We start from the raw sequence: 12,862 nt of genomic DNA on the forward strand, positions 1-12,862 counted from the left end.
AGTTCATCCCTCCTGCTAGTGCTTCTTAGATTTCTCAGAGATTTTTATTATTTGACTGAGAAATGATATTTTTTTTAATTTCCACCTGATAAAAATATTACAAGTGTTGATTAAGTAGCAGAATTTCACTAATTAAATGTAACTTTAAATAAATTAACATGACTCATTAAGTACAAAAATCCTTCAAGCAGAGATCAATTGCTCATCTGTAACCAGAAGCACTTGCTGAAAACCATCAAAATATTGTCAAGTATAATCAGGAGCACACGGAGAAAACCATCAAAATATTGAAAAGAATAATCAGGAGCACACGGAGAAAAACACCGTAACATTGACAAGAATAATCGAGAGCACACGGAGAAAACCACCATAATATTTGACAAGAATAATCGGAAGCACACGGAGAAAACCACCATAATATCGACAAGAATAATCGAGAGCACACTGAGAAAACCACCATAATATTTGACAAGAATAATCAGGAGCACACTGAGAAAAAGACCTCAAGTTTTCTTTAATGACACGAAATTATAGAAAAAAATAATAAAAAATAAAGATTAAAACGAAAAACACAAAGGATTCTGGCTTGTACTAGAACTCTAACTTTGCACAACAATGAGAAGTTCACAAGCTAGCAGAATCCTTTGTGTTTTTCGATTTTATTTTTTATTATTTTTTTCTGTAATTTCGTGTCATTAAAGAAAACTTGAGGTGGTTTTCTCCATGTGCTCCTGATTATTCTTCTCAAATATTATGGTGGTTTTCTTCGTGTGCTCTCGATTATTCTTGTCAATATTATGGTGGTTTTCTCCGTGTGCTCCTGATTATTCTTATCAAATATTATGGTAGTTTTCTCCGTGTGCTCTCGATTATTCTTGTCAACATTATGGTGGTTTTCTCCGTGTGCTCCTTATTATTCTTTTCAATATTTTGATAGTTTTATCCGTGTGCTCCTGATTATACTTGACAATATTTTGATGGTTTTCTGCAAGTGCTTCTGGTTACAGATGAGCAATTTATCTCTGCATGAAGGATTTTTGTACTTAATGAGTCATGTTAATTTATTTAAAGTTACATTTAATTAGTGAAATTCTACCACATAATCAACACTTGTAATATTTTTATCAGGTGGAAATTAAAAAATGTATCATTTCTCAGTCAAATAATAATAATCTCTGAGAAATCTAAGAAGCACTAACAGGAAGGACGGACATCCTTCTCCTTGGAGTCTAGCGAAGCCATTCTTCTTTTGCGATCGTTAGTGAGCATCCCGCATCCCCCATAAAAGAACTACATATTATTTACTTGCAAGCAAAATGTGGCGACATCTGTTGTTGAAAAGCAGAACTACATGCATCAAGTACCTTTGCATTAGATAACTTAACTCTCGCTGATGAAATATTTAAAAAATTATATTTAAAAAAATTGTTTCCAATTGGAAATCTGTCAGATTGTATCTAACATTAGAAACAGAAGCTACCATAGATCATGGTTTGTTATCTGCAGCTGAATCGGAAGGAATCCGCTGTAGATACTGTGGCAAGGATTTTGTCATGGGAAGGAATGCCAGACGTCATGAGAGGAATGATTGTGCTAAAAACCCACTACGCAAAATGTTAAGCTGTAATTGGTGTAGCAGGTTGTTAACACGAATTGACAGCTTAAACAGACATGATAGAACATGTAAAGCCAAGCCTACGAACGGCATAGAGGACATCGATGGGTCCACTAGACTAAAGAAGAGTGATCTGCATTACGACAATAATTTTCCTTGTCCTGAGCCTGATGGTATTAGCTCACCCGATCGTGACGAAAAACATAAATTGAAGGATGCTGATGGCTTCGGGAAGACTGAAACTAATGGAAGTATCAACACCGTGAAAAGTGAGAATACATTCAATCCTATATTCAGTAGATCCTCCATTCTTTGTAAAAATGATGGACTCCTAAAAAGGAAGCAAGAAGACGATGAAGACACTTCGACATCAACGATATCGAATTCATACGGTAATCTGGGTGAAGAGGATGTCTTCTATAGTGATTTTTACAGTGACTCTGAGGCTGTTGACAAAGGCATAGACTGTGATGAAGCACCTAAAGCTGACAAGATCGAAGAATGTGGCGGTGTCCTGAGACCGAAACGATGGAAACGACGTGTTATAATAAATCTGATAATGCTTATTATGATCACTGGGACGATTGTGATATTAAAAGTATGTATAATAAACAAGCAAGTAAGATGATGGTAGAAGAGATTAATTATACATCATGGAAAGATCCAAACATATTGTTTGACCGGCTAAGACTTCTACATGGCTCGCTTTGTGCAGGAAAATATTCGTGCATCAATGAAATATCCGTCATAATCAAAGAACTGAGGAAAGCTGACTACATACAATAATGGCTTCTTTTACTTGTATTTGTGTAATGTTGAGAAATAAATTAAACTTTGAAAGTAAAAAAATTTAATGTTTTTATTTCTTGTATTCTGATTTCCAACTACGCCTCTGTTTCCGCTACTGTATGAGTATACGTTCCGTTTTCTGTGTGTACTGTGTGTACGTTCCGTTTTCTGTGTGTACGTTCCGTTTTCTGTGTGTACATTCCGTTTCCTTTGTGTACTGTGTGTTCGTTACTTTTCCTGAGTGTACTGTGTGTACGTTCCGATTCCTGTGTGTACTGTTGTGGCCCCCAGGCCACATTTATGTTATTTATTTATTTTAGTTATTATTGATTTTACGAATTATTTCCATTTTAAATAATTTCTTTTTGTAAAATCTTATTTAATGTTTTTTTGGTTAATTATTGTGATTATTTCCTTTTATAGTTTTATTCTGATTTGGTGTCTGTCTAGTTTTATTGTTTTTCAATATATATCAAATGTGTTTTCATGGCCGGCTACTGGGAGCGCGGGTTCGTTTCGCCAATGACGTCATGAGCGCTCGAGTGCCGGCGAGCTGGACTGAACTGTGGGCTGCGGTCTGTTGGTTTTTTGGAGTCGCCGCGACCGGACTTGTGTCGCGAGGAAAGCAACGGCTTTTCGACTCTGCACCGGCCAGTCCTCGCCGGGGCCTACTGAGATGGTGCCTTGCCTTAACCAGAGGCGTCTTCAGCGGCAAGATATTCGAAATCTACGCTAAGGTAAAGAGGCGACACATAGCTTTGGCTGTAGCGGGTTGTGGATCAAGATTTATTATTAAAAAGAAGCATAGTTTTGCGAGGCGAACTTTTATATGAACTGCGTATAACTGTGCCAGCTTATGGATTAGATATTCCCGTTGTATAAAATGGGTCAATTCTGCTTTGCTGGACTATGATAAATGTGGAGTGTAGAAATTGCTGCTATGCCCTGAAGAGATTTATTATTTAAATTATGTTTACCTGCGAGATTTGCCCTCAGAACTTAAAACATTTTTAGTGCAGCCGCCTCATTGCGACCGAGTGATATTTTGCATGGCGCATTTGATGGAACTATATCTACGCATTTTCTGAAGGTCACGGTTATCAGCTGTTTGATTCTTGGAAGCAAGACGTGCAAATATTCATGATCGTGCACGTGTATAAATCCTTCTCCCAGTAGGACTCTATTTGGTACTTTTATAATTAATTTCTTTTTATTATATAGTATTTTTATAGTATTTGTATTTTCTGATTATATAGGTATTATGGATCTATTGAAAATTAAATTAATAATAAAATTTTGAGTAGCCTTAATCTGTTTGATTGTTGAAATGAGCCAAAGTCTTGCTGTATACGTTCGTAGTTTTTCTGCCTTTCATAGCTCGACCGCCCGGGTGCGACTTTTTGGAGCGAATTACCTTTTTTTGGTTTTCCCTGTTTTTGTATTGATAGTTACCCAGGGTGAGTCGGGGACGGGACTTCCCTTCTAATTTGACCGGAAGGCGGGTTTTGACCTGCGCCACTCTGCTAGGCATAGACTTTGCCTTTTTCTGATTTTTTTAATTTTAAACATCATGGCAGTTACTTGGATCTACAAGGTACAAAAGAAGCAATTGTTTATTAATTTACAAGCTGCAGGAATAGAAACTAGTGCTGAGGATGACGTAGATTTATTACGTAGGAAACTGAGTGCTCACATTAAAGGAGGTAAAAATCAGCAGTTTGTTTAGAATCCAGTAGAGTCAGTTAACGATAGAGTTACGTGTTTGCCGATTATGATGCAGAGCAAATTACTTCTAAAAGACCTTGACAAGATACTTTTTTTGCAATCAAGTGATTCTAAACAGCTAGTTAAATTTTGTTTGGGTGCTGAAGCCCTGAAAAATCACCAAATTTTTGAAAGTGAACAGCAATTTTTGATGTGCATTTCTAGTAGATGTAGCGGGATTGCTAGAGACGTTTTTGCCTCTGGCATTAAAGAATTGGCTAGTTGGGACACTGTAAAAAATAATTTTTGGGAGCACCTCTGTCCCAAAAGGGTCAAAGAAAGTTTGATACGTGATTTAATTTTCCGTTTCCAGCGCGAGAATGAAAGTACTGTGAAGTTTGTGCAGGATATAGTGAGTCACGTGAGAGGTTTTGATGTCAAGTTAGATGATGATAATATTCTTTCTTTGATTTTGGAGAATATTACGCCCGCGGTAAGACATGAATGCGCTTTCGTAGGCAGGCCAAATAATTTGGGCGAAGTGAACGAATGGGCCATTAAGGTTGTTTATGCTAAGCAAGAATATGAGAAAATTAAGGGTGTTGTACGTTGCAATCCTGATTTGTATAAAAACAGTACGGAGAGAAAAGTTGATATTAATTGTTTTAAATGTGGAAGAGAAGGACATTTGGCTAGGAATTGTAGCAGCGGGAAGAGCGCTGTTTTTCACTGTAATTTTTGTGGAAAGAAAGGGCATTTAGAAGCCTTTTGTTTTAGAAAGAAAGGGAATGAACGCAGTCGTGTGTGTGGGTATTGCAATAAAAGAGGACACCTGAGTAAAAGGTGTAGATTCAAAAAAGAGGTTAGAAAGTTTCGATTTAATAATAAGCACACTTTGGCAGTGGCGAGAGTGACCCAAGGCCTCTGTGTTAAAGGGCTAATAGATACTGGGGCTAGTTGTAGTTTTGTACAGCAAGAGTTTTTAGCCGATTTAGTACGCGCTAACAAACATTTAAAATACAAAATAGAATGTTGTGATGCAATGGTAGTACAATTGGCCAATGGCGCGGAGCATAAGGTTAAAGTGAGAGTAGCACTGCATTTTAAAGTGGAGCATTTATCTTGGACGCGTAAATTTTGGATAATTCCTGGCTTAGTGCACAAAATGATTTTGGGTATGGATTTTTTGATGGAAAGCCAAGCCATTGTTAACTGTAGGAGAAAGGTACTCCAGTTTGGGTTTAATGAGAAAATTAGAATAGCATTATGCGAAAATAGGCGAAGAGGGAAGGTGGTTTGTGGAGGTATGGAAGGTTTGAAAGAAAGGTTAAATGGGGAGCAGGTGCTACAAATACAACGATTAAGTGAAGAATTTAATGATGTCATTACCACCAAAATTGGTGAGTACACCTTAATGCCTTATAAAATTGTCATGATGGATGAAACCCCCATCAAATGTAACCCATACCAATGTGCGCCTCCTAAAATACAAGCATTTCGTGGAATAATAAGTGATTTGCTCAATGATGGTATTATCACTCCTTCTAAATCAAATTTTGCTTCGCCAGCCTTTTTAGTGGATAAAAAGGAGAAGGGAAAATACAGGTTAGTTTTGGATTACCGCTTACTTAATGCGAGAGTAAAATTGGATCCGTTTCCCATGCCTAAAGTAGAAATCATTCTGCAATATTTGGGTAAAGCAAAATTCTTTACTGTGCTTGATTTAAATTCTGCTTTCCATCAATGTGTTCTGGACAGGGATAGTTGGAAATTTACGGGCTTTGTTACCCCATGGGGGCATTTTGAATGGAAAAGAGTTCCTTTTGGTGTAAAATTTGAGGCCCTATGTCTATCACGTATATTAGGCAACATTTTACAGGAGTTCCAATATGATTTCGTTATCAGTTTCCTAGATGATATTTGCATTTTTTCGGACTCCTTTGACAAACATCTAGAACACATTAGAAAGGTGCTTGAAAAATTAAGGGAAGCTGGTTTTACTGTCAACCCAGAAAAAATTTGTTGGAGTCAAAGCGAAATAAAATTTTTGGGGTATATCATCAAAGAAGGAGAATTAATGATGGATAGGAATAAAATAGCTCCTATAGTTAATTTTCCTCCTCCTCGTAATGTAAAGGGGGTGATGCGATTTTTGGGGATGTTGGGTTATTTTTCTCGTTTTATACCTAATTATGCTAACTTGTGCGCACCATTAAATAATTTAAAGAAAAAGACGTGGAATTTTAGCTGGGGGGGGGGGGGAAAGAGGATCAAGCCTTTAGAGATTTAAAAAAAAGCCATTGCTCAACCCCCTGTATTGATATTGCCTGATTTTGAACAGAAATTTATTGTCCAAGTAGATGCCTCAGGAGTAGGGTTAGGAGCTGTGTTACTGCAAGAACGTGATGGAGGTCTGAAGCCAGTTATGTATGCCAGCAAATCCTTAAACCGCCACGAGCTAAAGTATAGCGTATACAAGAAAGAGGCCCTCGCCTGTATTTTTGCTTTAGAACGTTTTGAAAGTTTTTTGGAGCATGATCGTTTTGAATTATGGACAGATAACCAGGCTTTGACGTGGCTTTTTTCCCACCCACGTCAATTGGGGAAAAAAGGGCGCTGGATAATGCGGCTGACTCGTTTTCGTTTCGACATCAAACATATAAAGGGAAATGACAATGTGGTAGCGGACGCTTTATCGCGTATGTTCGTCGAACAAGAATACCTACAGGAAGAGGAAATGCGGTGTGAGGAGAAGGTGGAATGTAATGTTTTAAGGTAATTTCCCCAAGGTTTTATAAATCTGCAAGAATTACAAGCTGAGGATCAGGAAGTAAAAGATTTAATTTCTCATTTAGGGGAAAAAGGGACAAAAAACCTGTATATGAGAGACGGTGTGTTATATTGGGTAAAAAATGAGGAGAAGAAAGTGTTTGTAACCCGGGGAGTGAGAAAAATGATAAGATATTATAATGACTCGAATGTGGGAGCCCATGGAGGGGTAGAGAAAACCGTGGAGAAAATTTCAAAGGAATTTTTTTGGCCTAACAGGAAAAAGGAAATAAAAGATTATGTGCAAAGCTGTGAGGGCTGTCAATTAACCAAACAAGCTAGGAATAGTAATGTAGGATGGTATTCTGTGGAGGCTTTAACGAGACCATGGGAGAGAGTATATTTAGATATGTTTGGGCCTTTACCCAGGTCCTTAAATGGTAACAGTTATTTGCTTATCTTGGTCGATGGTTTTTCGAAATTTTGTTTATTTCTTCCTTTGCGTAGTATGAAAAGTGAAAATATTATAAAAGCTTTGGAAAGCAAGGTATGGGGTTTGTTTGGTAGTCCAGAGCAGATTGTGTCGGATAATGCTACGTATTTTACTAGTAAAATTTTCAAAGTTATGTGCCTCGATTGGGGTATTAAACATATCACTACCAGTCCTTATTACCCGAATCCTAATTTAGTGGAAAGGATGAATAAAAATATTAAGGTAGCTCTTACCATTTTCCATCAGCGTAATCAGCGTAAGTGGGATAGCAGTATCCATATTTTAAATTAAGCATTTAACATGACTGTGCATAGCGGTACAAAATTCACTCCATCAGAAATATTTTTAGGGAGAAACGTTCCCTTACTTAACTGCTGGGGTTTGCATCCGAAATGTTTGAGTACTCAAAGTCCTCGTCTGTTGGAAAAAATGTGGGGTGAATCAGCTGATAATTTGCAAAAAGCTAGAAATAAAATGAGTAAATATTATAATAAAGGACGAGTAGAAAATGAATTTAAATTGGGAGATGAAGTTTTGTGCAAGCAATTTGTGTTAAGTGATAAGGCTATGTACAAAACCGCAAAATTAGAAAATACTTATGATGGACCTTTCAGAGTTGTTAAGTTTTTGGGACCTGTAACCGCATTGTTGGAAGATGTCGAAAGGCCAAATAAGGTAAAAAAGGCTCATTTAAGCCATTGGAAGAAATTTGTGAGGCGGGACTTAAACATTAAAAACTTTTTTTTTTTGTTTTTGAATGGATCGAAGTGTCTAAGTAATTTTATCGATCCGGAACTGTTTGGACTAGAACTTTTTTGAACATATTGTTTATGGTTTGAAATACTAAAATTTGATTTTTTTGTCTTAGCTTTTAAGATTTACCTGCTGTAAAGTAGATATTTGTAGTGCTTTCTAGTCATAACTTTTTGTCTTTTGTGATTTTAGGATTTTAAACTCTTATCTTTCTTATTCTTAACCTTTTTCTATTTGTATTTCCTTTTTCTAGATCTCTTGTGAGCTAAGCCAAAGATAATTTTAGTTGCTAAATTTTCTTTTAACGTAATTTTTTGTGTCACCTGTGATTATGGTGACGATCTTTAGCCAATTGTTGTTTTAGCCAGTTTTTTTTTTGTGAGGAGTGCCACATTTATGTTATTTATTTATTTTAGTTATTATTGATTTTACGAATTATTTCCATTTTAAATGATTTCTTTTTGTAAAATCTTATTTAATGTTTTTTGGTTAATTATTTAATTATTGTGATTATTTCCTTTTATAGTTTTGTTCTGATTTGGTGTCTTTCTAGTTTTATTGTTTTTCAATATATATATATCAAATGTGTTTTCATGGCCGGCTACTGGGAGCGCGGGTTCGTTTCGCCAATGACGTCATGAGCGCTCGAGTGCCGGCGAGCTGGACTGAACTGTGGGCCGCGGTCTGTTGGTTTTTTGGAGTCGCCGCGACCGGACTTGTGTCGCGAGGAAAGCAACGGCTTTTCGACTCTGCACCGGCCAGTCCTCGCCGGGGCCTACTGAGATGGGGCCTTGCCTTAACCAGAGGCGTCTTCAGCGGCAAGATATTTGAAATCTACGCTAAGGTAAAGAGGCGACACATAGCTTTGGCAGTAGCGGGTTGTGGATCAAGATTTATTATTAAAAAGAAGCATAGTTTTGCGAGGCGAACTTTTATATGAACTGCATATAACTGTGCAAGCTTATGGATTAGACCTTCCCGTTTTATAAAATGGGTCAATGCTACTTTGCTGGACTATGATAAATGTAGAGTGTAGAAATTGCTGCTATGCCCTGAAGAGATTTATTATTTAAATTATGTTTACCTGCGAGATTTGCCCTCAGAACTTAAAACATTTTTAGTGCAGCCGCCTCATTGCGACCGAGTGATATTTTGCATGGCGCATTTGACGGAACTATATCTACGCATTTTCTGAAGGTCACGGTTATCAGCTGTTTGATTCTTGGAAGCAAGACGTGCAAATATTCATGATCGTGCACGTGTATAAATCCGGCTCCCAGTAGGACTCTTTTTGGAACTTTTATAATTAATTGTTTTTATTATATAGTATTTTTATAGTATTTGTATTTTCTGATTATATAGGTATTTTGGATCTATTGAAAATTAAATTAATAATAAAATTTTGAGTAGCCTTAATCTGTTTGATTGTTGAAATGAGCCAAAGTCTTGCTGTATACGTTCGTAGTTTTTCTGCCTTTCATAGCTCGACCGCCCGGGTGCGACTTTTTGGAGCGAATTACCTTTTTTTTGGTTTTCCCTGTTTCTGTATTGATAGTTACCCAGGGTGAGTCGGGGACGGGACCTCCCTTCCAATTTGACCGGAAGGCGGGTTTCACCGTGTGTACGTTCCGTTTCCTGTGTGTACTGTGTGTACGTTCCGTTTCCTGTGTGTACGTTCCGTATCCTGTGTGTACTGTGTGTACGTTAGTGCGGGTTCGTGCGGGTAGGCCGCCCCATCATAAGGTGAACAGAGTAGCATGGCTATTCGGGAAGTCAGAGAGCAGGCCTCAGCTGTCTCTCCGGCCCATATAAACCATTTAGATGGATGGGGTGAACTTCGTCCATCCTTGTGATGGTAGCCTTGACGGGACACTCCAGTGCTGTGGTACTCTTCAGACAGGCAGTATCTGCAGTGGGGAGGCTGCTCTCCGTGGGCCATATGGCCTCCGCATCTTTCCACTGTCGCCAGTCCTGCTGTGGTGGACCCTTTGGCGCCATGTTGCACCCATGTGCCTCTGTCATGGGTGCGATTGTCTCTTGTGGTGGAGGCGGACTTGTGTACGGTATTACCACCTTAGCATATTCCTGCTATATGACAGTCCGGGTAGGGTTGTACCTTCGCGCCCCTGAGGCTTTGGGTGCTAGACGCAGGGCGTGGATGTATCATTCTACCTCTCTAGCCACAGATAGTAATTCGTCCAAACTTCATCCCGCCATGCCGCGCATGAACGGGCATAAGTCCGGGATCAGAAGTTCCACGACTACCGGGAGTGTCTCGGTGCGGTGTTCGCCCTTCTTCAGACATCGGTGTAACCGTAGATTATTATAGACGAAGCCTTCCACACTTTCCCTTGCGGCCTGCTGGCGGCAGAACAGTTGACTCGGACAGTCAACTTAGAGAGGAATCTTGTCGGGTCGTGAACTTGTACCCGGGCATCTGGTACTCGCACACCATAGACCACGACTCCTGGGCACCTCTATGAAGCTGTCCACTGGGTCTCTCTGTGTACTCATCATTGGCGCGGATGTAGTGGTGGTCGGTCCGCGCTCTCACCACTCGCTCTGGTACTTCCACACACTGACTGCAGAGCCGGCGGGCCCTCCTCTCCTCCACTGCCGGAGAGGTTGGGACCACGACAGACGCGCTCCGCTGTCGCCGTGCGGCAGTCGAGGGAACCTAGTGTCCACGCCTTGTCTGCACACACACACTGGGCTGCTGCACTGACACACGCACTCGCTCACTCCCGGTGCACACGGACAAAAGGAACGGCGATGGGCAACAGCGAACTTAGCGACTGAGGAAGGCATGACAGACATCAACTTAACAGTTCAAATAAAATAAATTAAGCCTAAGAATTCTTTTTTTTTTTTCAGTTTTTTGAATCTTAGTAGAAAATTCTCCGAGTTTAGATTTTTGATTTCTCTGTTTTGGTATAAACAGCAGGTTAAACAAACACGCGGAGGAAATAAGGAGCATATTTGCGATAGTTTTTAAAAGTTTTTGAATGATGTACACATACACAAAGAATATTTTTGTGACATTGAACTTAGTAGGTACCAGTGAATTTGCGAAAATAAAAATGAACATAAGAATATCTCTATGATATTTTTATCCAGCATTCTTCGTAAATTAAAGGTGAAAAGGTTTATCATTGCAGTTATTGCCAACTCGTCATGGCCACGTTATCCATCATGTGTCTAAAAAATATCACTTGGCAAAACTCTTGTGCGCGTATCTAGATATTGCTTGCAATGACCTACGTGGTTAGTATATTTTTAAAGGGTGTAATAGGACTCAAAGAAATATTATGCGCAAATGGATACCTACCTTTTTGGCCACACCTCAATGACAAGTGTTTAATCTTCCCACCCTCACACACATCGCCTTAAGCTGACAGATCACAATGTGTTTGGTGTCTACTATATCAGATTTTTCCGTATGTTAATATCTGATATTAAATGTTTATTTTGGAAACATTGCAACAAATTCTATATAGAAGGGAATTAATATTAATATCAGTTGTCTCTGCAGGATTGTATTGACTCCAAAGATAAACAGGCTCATATACGCTAAGCTTGGTGACTTTCAGTATAATAGTAAGAAAATAAGTATAATGATTATATACTGCAATGTAAATTTACAAGCATAATATTTTGCTCATACTACACAATACTAAACGTTTGAAACCTAGAATTTTTCTTTTATTTTAGTTTATTATGTACTCAATTTCAATGGTATCGGAAGGCATATAGGAATCTTAGTAACTCTAAAATGCCATAGATGCCCAAAATTTTTGTTTTACCAGAAATTAAGACCATGCACCATTCGAAACAAAGTTAATAAGTGCTATTGCCCAATCACTGCAAAAAAAATTGTGCTTTTTAATAAGAATGCAGGAAGGCTTTTTTAAAATTGAAAATGATATAATGATCTTTCTTGCAATTTTACAAGTGATATCGTTGGCAACTGAGTTTCCAAGGTTTATCTTTTTAAGAGTACAAAAATATTCTTACAATGAATGTGCATGTGAGATACACGTTTCACAAGCAGTTAATAAAGATTTATATATATTTTTGAAAATAAGTTTTTAACTTGTTCGCATTACAATTTGTCCATAAATATCAATGCATTGACCCGAATTATGTTTGAAAAACAGCTTGTGTTTGAACAGAGCACCGTATCTATGAAAAGGTAAACAGATGATACAAGATAGCCAAATCAGGACAGTGTCTCACCTTGTCAATATAGCGAAGGCGTTTCCGTGCTGTCAGGTTGGTGTCCCTGGCCAGAAACGGGCAGTCCGAGGCCCCGTGGGCCGTCCCTACTATCACCGTCGCAGCATCCTCCTGAAACAAATATGGCCGCCATTGCTCGAGACCGAGTTCCAAGACTTGAAGTCTATGAAGGTCTTGTGGATCGGAGACATCTGGTCTATACATTTGGCATTGGTCTTGACTTGGTCTCGTGGTCCGAACATGCTTGGTCTATATCTATGGCTTTAGATGTTATTCTAAGTATTGAAAACTAGACTTACATGTTAGGTAACGCGACAATGTATTTGGTTTGCCAAACAGGTATTTTGTCTAAAGATTTTCTTATAGTGAATCCTACTAATACCTATTATAAACGCGAAAGTTTGTAAGTATTATAGACAGACATGCTACACAACAAATTAAGTATAATATTATTATACTGGTCTAGTACTACAAGAAAACATGGCTACACTCCAGTGTGTGTT

The 12,862-nt window shown here is 38.4% G+C and overlaps 1 protein-coding gene across 4 annotated transcripts in view; it reads right to left on the reverse strand.

The window, feature by feature from the left end:
• Positions 1–12,862, reverse strand: part of LOC134536685 (RING finger protein nhl-1) — a 382,369-nt gene that overhangs the window by 327,212 nt on the left and 42,295 nt on the right. For all 4 annotated transcript variants that reach the window (XM_063376533.1, XM_063376534.1, XM_063376528.1 and 1 more), the window contains exon 2: positions 12,360–12,470. The gene's annotated coding sequence lies outside the window, so the exon portion shown is untranslated. The remainder of the gene's footprint in view (positions 1–12,359; positions 12,471–12,862) is intronic.

This window comes from Bacillus rossius, chromosome 11, assembly GCF_032445375.1.
Source record: "Bacillus rossius redtenbacheri isolate Brsri chromosome 11, Brsri_v3, whole genome shotgun sequence".
NCBI lineage: Eukaryota > Metazoa > Arthropoda > Insecta > Phasmatodea > Bacillidae > Bacillus > Bacillus rossius.